We start from the raw sequence: 13,395 nt of genomic DNA, 5'->3' as shown, positions 1-13,395 counted from the left end.
TGGAGAGAAGAGGAAGCTAAGGGAACTTAACATTTCAGCATAGAAGTAATCACTGCATTGGCTGAGCACGTGGGAACGATTGTTATGAAAGTGACCGCTCTCAGCCAATCAGCACTTCCTCATTCATTCCTATGGCATCATCATATGCAGATCCACTCTGTCACTCCCTCCATTGGTTATCTGTACTCTACTGTACACACATGGCCATTAACCAAACTACACCAAAGTATATCTCCTTGCTTATATCAAAATATCTCACAACCCAATCTCTTTGCTCTTCACAAGATCTGCATCACTCATCCACACTCATTATTCGCTCCCATCCACAATTGCAGGACTTTGTCCGGGCTGCACCCACTCTGTGCAATGCCTTGCCAGGCACGATAAGACTCTCCTTTAATCTCCAAACCTTCAAGCGTTCCCTAAAAGCTCACCTCTTAAGGGAAGCTTATCAAATTCCAGAACCGCTCACCTAACATTCATAAGCTTTCCTATCCAAATATATCTCCGATGTACAGTCCACGCATATCTTCACCTATTTTCTCTTTCTTCACTTTCCGTTCCTCCTGACCCCGGTTCATCATTGCTGTGTGGCAATATCATGCAGCCCACCAAGAACCTTTGCAATCTGGTGGACAATCATGCAATAGATAGCACCTACTGTAACCTTGTGTATCAAGTTAGCTATAGATTGTAAGCTTGTGAGCAGAGCCTTCTTACCTCTATTACCCCTTTTCCACTGACATGACATTTTTCACATGAACGCGCACCGGGTGGTATTCATGTGACCACCGATCAGCTGAGCGACAGTCACATGACCTCCTCCACCATCCCGACGGCTCACTATCCCGATGGTCGGCATGCCCGATGGTCGGCACGACACCCATAAAGTGGGAATAGAACCCGTGGCAACCGCAGGTCGCCACCGAGCCCACAGCGTGGCGAGCGCAGCGAGCCCGCAAGGGTCTTGCTGCACTCGCCCCTCCCCGCCGGGATCCCGGCGTCGGTATGCTGCCGGGATCCAGGCGTCGGTAAGCTGACCGGCGGTCTCCTGACCGCCGGTCAGCCGTACTACACCCACGCGCACCTACCAGGGATTTTTGTCAGTGGAAACAGCTATAAGTCAAAAATCCCAAGTAAAGTGACCTGGGACTTTTACCCTGGTCACAAGCAGGGTTTTTAGTGGGATTTTCCCAGGTGAGCTGCAGTGGAATTAGCTCTTACCCAGGATTTTTGACCAGGGAATTTACAAAATGCCGCTGATTGGTCCCTCCTGGGCACTGGCAGCTGATGTCATTGTGAAAAGAGGAGGTGATTCCGCACAAGTCAAAAGGAGATTATAATTATAATTATATTGTTTAACCAGAGTTGGATAATGTACTAGGAAGCTGCTTCCAAATTGTATCCGACTGGTGGTGCGCCCTGAATCAGTGTTATAACTAAGAACAGGGTTAGAGAAAAGAAGACTCTTGTGTGGGCGCACTCTTTATTTTACTTGATAATAAAAATTGAGGATGTTAGTAAATTAAAACATAACTTTTATTCCATTTTACGCATAATATTTTGTATCCAACAGTTGAAAAAACAGACTCAACATTAATAGAAAGCTTACAATTATGGTGTGTTCTGGGTTGTCTATATAAATTATAGATTCGTAGAGGAATGCAGACACTGGGGCAGATGTATTAACCTGGAGAAGGCATAAGGAAGTGATAAACCAGTGATATGTGCAAGGTGATAAAGGCAGCAGCCAATCAGATCCTAACTGTCAATTTGTATATTGGAGCTGATTGGCTGGTGCCTTTATCACCTTGCACATATCACTGGTTTATCACTTCCTTATGCCTTTTCCAGGTTAATACATTTGCCCCTCTGACAGTACTGCAGTCATGCCCTACCACACCAGTACAAGGGATACTTGTATTAATGAGACCTGAATTGGCCTTATAGTTTTCAATGATAATTGGACCTGATACACCGGATTCCCATTGTCCTCATTATGTCCTATTGTACGTGATATTCACATTTTGAAACCCCTACATTGGTTATTATCCTTGTACAATTGTTGACTCATAAATTGTTGATTATAGATGTGTTTAGAGTGCAAGACTGCTAGTTTAGTAGGAACGAAAGAAACAATGGTGATCCTGCTGTTAGTGATATGTCAGGATAGATATTATTGTCATACTACTACACTTGGTATTCCCTGGGGGTCAACCTTCCAGGTACTGACCTAGCCCAACACTGTTTAGTTTCCAAGATCAGACGAGATTGGGCACATGCAGTGAGGTATGATAGTAGAAATTGACATATACCTCAGATGCACTAATGAGAGTGCACCTGAAAATAATCTTAGAGTTTTTGCTTAGGAAGAATGTCTGCAAGGTTATAGCTCGCAAAGATACAGAACGTGGATCTGCTGTTCGTGTTAGACAGAGGATCTCCTCTGAATCATGGATGAGAGTCCATTTAGGAAATATAGATATAAGGAGGAAAGAAAATAGCTATATTGGTGAGATATAACAATATTGGCCTGTACTCATACACAATACCATATATAAATCTTATGTCATCACTGTGTCCAGTAATAGGTACACAATTATCAAAGTCAGAAGTAGCTGTCATCCAGATAAAGCAGATGGTATCATAGGTTTTTCTGCTGAACAGAGCATCCAAAGAACTTTGCATCTTAATTTGTGGCATCAAATGAAGACAAGGTGCCAAATGGTTCAGTGAAGATAATTGAGTGGGTTATGTCGGAGGAAGAACATACAGTACTATTTCATGATCTTATCAATCATGTTGTAGGAGGAAGTAGAGATATGCGGGTCCAGTTTTATGAAAGCTGAGACCATCCGAACTTCAGGGATCCAAATGAATTTGAGTTTTCCTGCCAGGCTTGGAGTCCAAAATGAGACAAAACATAATCTCCATGCTGTCATATTTTGCGTGTTTTGTATTTGATATAAGTCTCTCCCACAAGGTGATTTGGGCGCGCCATTTCACATATTACCACCGGAGGGATAGCACATTGGACTGCCTGGCAGCATTATATCCTTCACTGGTGCACAAACCCAGAACTCCTCCCAATATATAGGGCAGCATTTGACATTGACCCTTTATTGGTGCACTGCACAGTCACATTGGTGCTGTAACTGCCCACAGTGCAGAGAGCACCTAATACAGGGACAGCATCAACCCTTGGTGCACACTGTTGTTGCAACTGCCCACAGTGCAACCCAGAGTTCCTCCTAATATACAGGGCAGCATTCATTGGCATTAACCCTTTTTTGGTGCACTGCATTCAAGCTGGTGCTGTAATTGTCCGCAGTGCAGTCCAGAGCTCCTAATACAGGGCAGCATTAACCCCTTACTGGTGCTGTAACTGTCCACTTTAAGTGCAGTGATTCACCGCAGTGTGTAAAAAAAAAAAAATGTAAAACAAAAACATGTGTGTTCAGGGCCAGGCAGTGACACTGTGTTACAATAACACTCAGTAGTAGGTGCTGTGCCACCATGTTAATAACATAAGCGCTGTGAGTTGATATGGAACACGATCAGTTGATAGAAAAGCAGGAACCAGGTACTAGTGATAGTACTGCAACATCTACTAAAGGTGGTCCAGGGAACACAAAGTTTTAGAAAGGGCACCTGAAATCGAATATTTCACAATGTCAAAAAGAAAAGTAGAGGTGTCACCTTTAAAAAAAAACAAATTAGTGTCCCCAAAAAAAGAATGAACTTTGTTCACAAATCCCTTAAGATAGTCTAGGGGTGTCCACACTAGCTATGTTTGAGTCTGACATTTCTCACACTGCTCTGTACACTATAGTACACTGTACTCACTGTACTATAGAGAAGCCTTCTGCCACCATTTATGCACCTTCTACAAATGTGGGGATGAGCAGTGCATGTAAAGATGGTGAAAAGTACATAATAGATATTTAGGATGCTAGTGTGGAAATGCACTACACTGTACTATCTGACGAGGATATCAGTAATGAAGATGTTGATTATGTTGTTAGTGTAAGTCAGCCAGAGGCAACAGTCTTGCCCATGATAATAAACAAAAAGCTATTTGATATGCCTTGGCATAAGACCAAAAAAGCCACCTGGATGTTGAATTATTTTTACTCAAATCCTGACAAAATGTACGATGTTATCTGCTCCATTTGTAAGGCCAAAGTTAGTAGAGGTAGGTACCTCCTCCATGTTACATAATTTACTGAAAATTTCATTTAATTTATTTTGCTAAATTAGAATAATTTCTAAAATAATAACAATCTATTCATTATCAACTACCAGCAGTTTGGACTATCCCATGCAATCTCCGCCACCAACACCCTCATCATCAACCTCCTCATTAATGACCAGAGGTAGTCCTTCCAAACAATTGGTTTGTGGGGCCCAAACAAACCAAGCACTACAGCATCACATTGGCAGACCCTTTCATTGAAGTCCTTGGTTTGTTAAACTGTACGTGTTCTGTTTAATATACAACATAAGGGTGGGTGAGAGGGCCCAAGGACAATTCCATCTTGCACCACTTTTCTTTTCATAAAATATGCTGCATTTGAGGGGGGCAAGTGGGACGGTGCTCCATTGGACCCAATCTATACCCATGGTACTAAAGTACAGTTCCCCAGTATCCACTACAAGAAAAGGAATTACCGGTAGGTATTAAATTCCTATTTTTTTGCTACTGTGCATTCACAAAGAGACTAGGAAACCCTTTCTGCATAGGCTTCAACTGTGTGTGATGGCAAACCCAGCTGCGACAAAATTATTATTATTTGAGATGGCACTCTAGATCCCAGGGACTTTCAGGGCAGAGATGCAAAGTGGCTTAAAGTAATTGAAAAAAGAGGTGGTACCATCGGTGCCCCCTACCAACAGCTCCCTCCCTAGTGCAAAGATGGAGGGGAGGCCAGCAGTGTATACATTTTTTTCTTGCGCCACTGGGTTTTCAAAGCTGAAAACCCTGCATGCATTTTTTTTTTAAAAATACATACCATTGGCATTGGGAGGGTAATGTGTGGGTTTTTTTTCCTTGTAGAAACCAATGTGTGTTGTTTAAGACTAACAGTCAGTATTTGGATATAACCGGATTGGGGGGGAGCACTGCAACATTTCTTGCACCGGGTGCTAGTAGGCCTGGAGCCAGCCCTAGTAGATAGATAGATAGATAGATAGATAGATAGATAGATAGATAGATAGATAGATAGATAGATAGATAGATAGATAATTTATTTACAGATGAAAGTGGACCCAACAAATGTTTAATGATACAGCAATTCTGAAAATGTAAGCTACATTAATGATATTACAAATCATGGATGTAAAAAAGATATAATAAATTAGATAACCTTCAGTGAACAGGAATTGCTTACAATAGGAGGCATGCACCAGGATGGAACAATCACATTTCCCATCTTATTTTATGTGACAAAGAAAGGTTAGAGAAAGCTTTCACAATGCAAGATATGTGTCAGTCATAACTGCCACTAAATTGGGCTTATTCTAAATTCAAAACACAGGAACTTCCTTCAGCAACATTGGCCCTGTCATAACCAGACAATTTTCCTGTCATGTTTCACTCTGTGTTGATGTCTGTAGTCAAAAAAGATCAAGACCTTGAATGCCCTCATTTGTACCATGAGTGTTCAGTATAAAGGAAAAAGAGAATTACTTACTGCACAATTGCTTTATACAGTATATAATACAAATTAATAGACCATTAATCAATGTATAATTTATTATATACAATTTTTTTTTATAATTTCCATTTCTTGGGACACATATTTTAATACATTTCTTCTGCTGGTACATTTTTTTGGGAAATACTGTGACAAACACCCAGACTGTCACTTTGTTTTGACATAGGATCTATTAAACATTCTAAAACGTAGTCAACACATGGAGATTTTCAGATAAATCTGGAGACTTTGCACTCAAATTGACTGTTTCATTAAAGGCTACCAGGCTTTCTCCTAAATATGCACTTGCCTCTTTAACCTTGATCTGCCCTTCATCCCAGTTTCCCCTCCAACAAAGGGCTGATGCTAGGGTGTTCAACGCCCCACTGAAAACTATAAATTTGCGCCCTCCTGTAGTTCTATAAATGGACAGCGTGCGCCTTTGGTGCACATCGGAAAAAAGGGGTGTGGTCTCACAAGGAAGGGGCATAGCCAGACAATATTACCCCCATTTAAAATTACGCCACACAGTAGCACAATCTTATTCACATTACACTGCCCGTAGTAGTGCTGCTTATACACATAATGCCCCCAGTAGAAGTGCCACTTATACACATAATGCCTCCAGTAGTAGTGCCACTTGTACACATAATGCCCCCCAGTAGTAGTGTCCATTACACACATAATTCCTACAGTAGTAGTGCCCCTTATACACATAATGCCCCCAGTAGTAGCGCCACTTATACACATAATAGAACTGAGTAGTGCTGCTTATACACATAATGCCCCCAATAGTAGTGTCACTTATACACATAATGCCCCGAGTAGTTGTGCTCCTTGTAATAATGCCCCCAGTAGTGGAGCAGATTTTACACATAATGCCCCCAGTAGTAGTGCCATTTATACAAAAACCCCGGCAGTAGTGGCACAGCTTACCCATAATGCCCATAGTAGTAGTGACTCTAATACATATAATTCCCCCAGTAGTAGCACCGCTTATACATAATGCCCCAAGTAGTAGTGTCACTTATACACATTATGCCCATACACACAGATACACACACACATATAAATAATAAAACCCAGTAGTGGTGCTGCTTATACACATAAAGTCCCCAGTAGTAGGGCCACTTACACACATAATGCCCCCAGTAGTTGTGCTCCTTGCAATAATGCCCCCAGTAGCAGAGCAACTTTTACACATAATGCCCCCAGTAGTAGTGCCATTTATACATAACCCCCCGCAGTAGTGGCACCGCTTATCCATAATGCCCATAGTAGAAGTGCCCCTTATACACATAATGCCCCCAGTAGTAACGCCACTTATACACTTAATAAAACCCAGTAGTGGTGCTACTTATACACATAATGCCCAGAGTAGTAGTGCCACTTATACACATAATGCCCCCCAGTAGTTGTGCTCCTTGTAATAATGCCCCCAGTAGTTGAGCAGCTTAGTATTAGCCATGCTCTTGTTTTTTATCTATAAGTCTGTGCAGCAACTCTGATACTGTATATTTACCGACTGAGGAAGTGCCAGACTGTCTCCCCTGCAAATTACCATCAATTGCCCTACAAGATAGTTACTTGCCCTACATGTGCCTCATGTCCTCATTCTATCTATTCTGTCATTTTATTGCTATATGTTGTTCCTAGATAGGCCAAATCACACACCATTGTACATGATATGTCAAGTTACACTGTTACTATGAATAATCCTTGTACAGCGTTGTGGAAACTTAGTGTTATCTTATAAATGAAATATAAAATAATGGTGTGAACAACATAACTAATGTGCTCCAGAAGCTCTAAAAATTTACTGGACTGTGGAGCTGCGTGTTGTGTTTATTTTGCCAAGACAACTGGAATACTACTGGACTTAGGTACTGATCAGCACCATGGAGAAGGTAAGTATGGCGTTTGAGTGTGGGTGAGCATGAAGTAAAGGCTTTTAAACATATGGAGTGTATGTCTGGTCATTTTTTAAATATATCCTTTACAGTGGTGGTACAGATGCAAGCAGGTCATTTACTGCCCTGGCATGCTGACACTTATGGCTCTCCAAGTGCCAGAATATGTGGCAGGCTTGCTGGGACCGTTCCACTGCAATGGGTAATATTTTATTCTATTTTTAGTTTTTTACACAATCAATCTTGCACCCACGACCCAGAGGTGCGGGGATAGCTCCGAGCTTCAGCCCAGGCCTAGGGTATACTTGGGAGGGGTATCCAATTATTCGGCCTGACTACTTGGGGAAAGGTTCATGTTTTGGCCGGCGCACCCCATGAAGTGAGTCCCCTAGCTATCGCATTACCTCCCACTGGTTGAGCCCGGTGCTTGTTACTGGAAATGTTTTTCCGGAACCAAAACTGGCTCATATGCCTGGTGCTGGTTTTACTTCTGGAGGAAAAGGACCCCATGCATATTTTTTTCTATTTTTAACCATTTCATTACAGGATAGCGCACAGAAGTACAGATCACACATGCAGCTCATAGGCACATCTATTGATTTCTGCCTAATACGATTGAACTCGCACACGAAACACAATTGTATAGTCCATTGAAAAACACGTTTCAGTGAAATACGATTCTTAGTAAATCTGTGTATTTGAAAAAGAAAAACTCACACGTCACCCAACAATGCCCAGTGTGTTTAATCTTGACCAAATATGATTCTTAGTAAATTTACCACTTGGAAACTTGGACTGCTGTTGACATATTTATGGACATAAAAAAAATAATAATGGAAAGGACTTCTGGGTAATCTCCCTCCAGTAACCTAAGCAATACACAGAGTGACTACTTTAGTTATATTATTATTATTATTATTATTATTATTATTATTATTATGCCATAGAGCTCTGTAGCAGTGGGTAATATTAGTCTGCTCCTCTATTTCTTTCAAATCATCTGTTTATGGCTTCACACATATTTTGACTCTCATAGTATCATTACTGTATGTCCTGTCACTTACAGTTCTGCCCTCCCCTCCACAATCACAGTAGTGAAAAGATCACTGCCTTCCACAAATCAATTTCTCTAATCTCCTGAATTACTCTGTGCATCTGTGAACATTTGGATTTTCTACTTTAGATGCTTTTTTGGCCCACAATAGATGATGAAGACTTATTCCCAAAATAATATATGAAAACAGGCAATGGAGTCATGTGCAGTTTCTTAGATTCCAAACATTTTGGAACATAATTATATTCAAGAGTTTCTTTAAAGTTTGCAGGAATATATTTTCTGCACCTCCCTCCCCAATATGTGACAAGATGTAGAACATATGATTAAATACATGGTTGATATCAATAATGCTTTCAAATATAGATAAAACAGTGACATAAATGTTTATATGGTGAAGCAGCATTAAAACCCTCAATAATGGATGTGATAACGTGTTTCTGAGAGATGTAAAATGATTGAGGCCTATGTACTAAGTATTGTAAATGTTTGTACAGTACTTTATGTAGGTGCAGTAGGCCTGTTCATATGTGCAATACTTGATTTTTCCTGCATAATGTTCAGTAAAGAAAAATAAGTCAAAAGTTTAAGAAGGCAAATCAATATATGTACATTTAAGTCAAATTATAAATTGTTAAATAAAACAAGTAAGGGGCTTGTCAACTGAGTAAGGGTTTAAGGAGTTAAAACTTGTGTACTTAACATTTTCAGTTAGGTATATCCATCTGTCTATGTTGCATATGTTTAACTAAACTGAAGAAAGTTGAATATTTGTATCCCGATTCCCGCATATATTGAGATATTGTGAAAGTGGGAAGGGAATCATATAAGGGCAGGAGACTACAGACTGTAATCCTTTCTACAATACAGCACACCTAGAAGATCTCCTGACTGTATAATATACAGAATGAAATATGCATAATTCTGCATAATACACAAGAATCCCTAATGATGCGACACTAATATTAAGAAACTAGATGTTATTTTCATGACCTTATTTGTGTGCCTTGGTCTAACTGTATGTGCATTAAAAAAAAAAAAAATTTGCATTATCCGTACAGCTGTAATTAACAAAACTATTTATTTTTCCATTGTATTAATACACCTAGAGACACAAAGCATTCTGACATTTACTGGAGACAGTGTAATATTTCCACCTACTGTACGTTTAGAAAAAGAAGTATCCATTCCTCAAAAGTATTTAATTACCATGACAGAGGATCCAAATGGAATGAAAGATTTATGGATCCCTGATTATCGTTCTAAAACAGAAAGTGATCTGTTCCTACAAGTATTATTGGAAGGCACTATATTACTACACCCCAACCCCCCTTGGCTGCTGACTGTAAAATAAGAAAACTATTACCCAGCTGGGGTAACAATAGGCTCACACTGTGCTTTTCTGCTTAGCCTGCAGCTGCCAGAGGAAGTGGAAACCACACCAGCAGGATTACATTCTTTTCTTACAGCCTGTTTCTATAGCCAAGTAGCCCTCCTACTGATTCAATGCATTTTCTATGCAAAACTGCAGAAGAAGTGACATTTTAAAAGTTTTGACCTTTGTTTTTTGTGTGTGTGTGTTTTACACAAACTGAGATATACAATTTTTAAACCTCCTAACAGAATGATAAACCTGCCACATGCATTATTGTTATAATAACATGGATTTTAAATTTGAAAATTCAGAACGATATGATTTAATGGCTAACATTTATATGGGAACTGAAAGTGATGTGGCACTTAAGCCAACGATATGGGTGCCTGTGAAACCTAGATTTTGTCCATTATCACCACATATTGCTGATACAGTCATGTACCTTTTCTTTTTATTTTCTAGAGTGATCCATTTAAAAGATCATTATTAATTCATATGGCAATCATTTTAGTATTATAACATAAAGTGTATTTTAAGATGAGTGTAGCATAAGGGTAAAGGCATAGCTTTCTATGTGTAACTAAAATAACAGAGACAGACAAGAAGCTCCAATATAAATACAAGTTTAAGAAAAATAAAATTCTATTTAGCTTCTTGTAACTAACTTTGTAAAACAGAGCAATATTCTTTGAAGAAGACAGCTCAAGCCAGCACTTGACACAATCATACCCAGGGCCGGAGACAGGGAGAGTGGGGGTTCAAAGGGGACACCTGTACCAGGCCCCAAGATTCAGAGGAGCCCCAGGGATACAGCACTTAGTGCCCGGCAGTGATGTGAGCCGTCTGGTCCAAATAGGGCAGCGAGCTGTAGGCGGAGTGACAGGAGCCGTTTACACACAGTGACTGTGTGACGTGAGTGTGCATCCGCTCTTCTTTTAGATGTGGTGCACAATGTAGCAGGATATGTTAAACAACCTTTCCTCACCTCTCTTATGTCTTCCATGTGTCCCTTCTGTTTCCTTTGTCTGTCACTTTCCTCATGTGTCTGTATCTTCATCCTAGGTAACCCTCTCACTTCCTATATACTCTCCTTTGTGTCTAATCACCTGCATCTTTTTCTTCTATCTCACCTCCTGTGCCTCACTTACCCATCTCACTCCCTGTGCCTCGCACCCCCATCTCACCCCCTGCTCCTCTCACTCCCTGCTATAACTTCAGCCTCTGCTTCTAACTTAACCCCTGCACCTCTCACTCCTGTGCCTCACCTACTGTACCTCACTCCACCATCTCATCTCCTGTGCTTGACTCCACCATCTCACCCCCTGTGCCTCACTCCACCATCTGACCCCCTGTGCCTCACCCCCCCATATCACCTCCTCTGCCTCAGTCCCCCACAGTCTCTCTGGGAGTGGGACGGAGGATGAGCAGGGAGCATCGGCTGGGTCACAGCTGCAGTGCAGTTTAAGCTGTCAGCAGCTGCCAGCCATTCCTGTGGACCGGCTGCTGATGGGGCACTGTGGCGCCGGCGCATGTGCACTTCTGACCTGATCACTGTGCTGCGATGAACGGCAATGTGCGATCAGGTCAGAATAACCCCCTTTGTCCCTTAAACTGCATGTTGTGGCAGCAGCTCTAGTAATGGTAATTTTATAATATTGCTATTGTGGTCATAATTTGAGCTGCAGGCCCAGAAGAGGGTGGTTTCTCTGACAACCGGACCCCCCCCCCCCCCCCCCCCTTTTCCTACAATTGCCTATGAGCTTGTAGACCTGTACAATGCAAATGCTCATAGTTTCTAATTTTTACAGCTTTTTATATTAATATATTTCAGGTAACTTCTAAAAATTCTTCTAGATTCTTCTAGATATCTGCAGAATACTTACTTTTTTCTAAATACTTCCAGATGGCTTCTTATATCTAATGTGGTGAATATGCTATTGTCCCAGTTCCTAATCACAGCTTAATTTATTATTACTAAACACTAGTCATAATAACTACATGAGAACTGTGATGGTTCTGCACCAGTCAGTGTCCTAGTGTTATCAAACTAGATGGAATTCCTAGATGTACAGTACTTTCCTATTACTAATGATAAAGTGCTATGCCATTATAAACCACTATAGTATGAGCTACGGTATAGTAAAACAAATGTCATAGTTTATAGCATATTATAAATGGCTAAGTATAAAATGAAAAAGACATTAATGGATAGGGTGCTTCAGAATTACATAAAATAAAAATTGAAGTAGTAGCTATACAGATCACTAGTAGAAATAATGTAATATGAACAAGGGTTGAGTAAATGGAATGGTATCAGGATGCGGATGCGCAGAATCCTGACACCTGCTAGATAAGTATTCTAACGCTAACCCCCTACTCCCCCTAACCCTCCCTTTGGGCAGCCTAAGGCTAACCCTCTCTGCTTAGTGTCTAACCCCTACCCACTAACCCTCCCTCACCGTAGCCTAACCCTAACCATCCCCCCTTAGTACCTAACCCTAATCATCCCCCCTTAGTGACTAACCCTAACCATCCCCCCTTAGTACCTAACTTTAACCATCCCCCATTAATACTAGAGATGAGCGGGTTCGGTTCCTCTGAATCCGAACCCGCCCGAACTTCAGTTTTTTTTACACGGGGCCGAGCGACTCGGATCTTCCCGCCTTGCTCGGTTAACCCGAGCGCGCACGAACGTCATCATCACACTGTCGGATTCTCGCGAGGCTCGGATTCTATCGCGAGACTCGGATTCTATATAAGGAGCCGCGCGTCGCCGCCATTTTCACACGTGCATTGAGATTGATAGGGAGAGGACGTGGCTGGCGTCCTCTCCGTTTAGAAATTAAAATAGGAGAGTGAGAGTGAGACACGTTCATTACTATACTTACTGGAGCTTAGGAGGAGTTATTATATTATACTACTAGTGACTGATGACCAGTGACCTGACCACCAGTGCAGTTTTATAATTTATTAATATTTAAATAATAATCCGTTCTGTTCTTGTTCTCTGCCTGAAAAAAACGATACACAGCTTAATTGTGGGGGAGACTGGGGAGCAGTTATAGGTTATAGCAGGAGCCAGGAGTACATATTAAACAGTGCACACTTTTGCTGCCAGAGAGAGACTAGTGCCACTGCCAGTGTGACTGACCACTGTGACCAGTGACCTGACCACACTGACCACCAGTACTATAGTACTATATTTATTGATTGTCTGCCTGAAAAAGTACACTCGTCGTGGACTCGTGTGACTTGTGTGGTGTTTTTTTCTTCTTTAAAAAACTCATTCTGCTGACAGACAGTGTCCAGCAGGTAAGTCATTAATATCTGACTGTGCTCACACAGCTTAATTGTGGGGGA

At 41.2% G+C, this 13,395-nt stretch overlaps 1 pseudogene; it reads right to left on the bottom strand.

The window, feature by feature from the left end:
* Nucleotides 1-2,184: 2,184 nt before the first annotated feature.
* LOC135052046 (5S ribosomal RNA) lies at nt 2,185-2,303 on the bottom strand (annotated as a pseudogene).
* Nucleotides 2,304-13,395: the final 11,092 nt, after the last annotated feature.

The sequence above is a fragment of the Pseudophryne corroboree genome, chromosome 2 (genome assembly GCF_028390025.1).
Source record: "Pseudophryne corroboree isolate aPseCor3 chromosome 2, aPseCor3.hap2, whole genome shotgun sequence".
NCBI classification, from domain to species: Eukaryota; Metazoa; Chordata; class Amphibia; order Anura; family Myobatrachidae; genus Pseudophryne; species Pseudophryne corroboree.
This window is presented reverse-complemented; position numbering and strand designations above follow the sequence as displayed.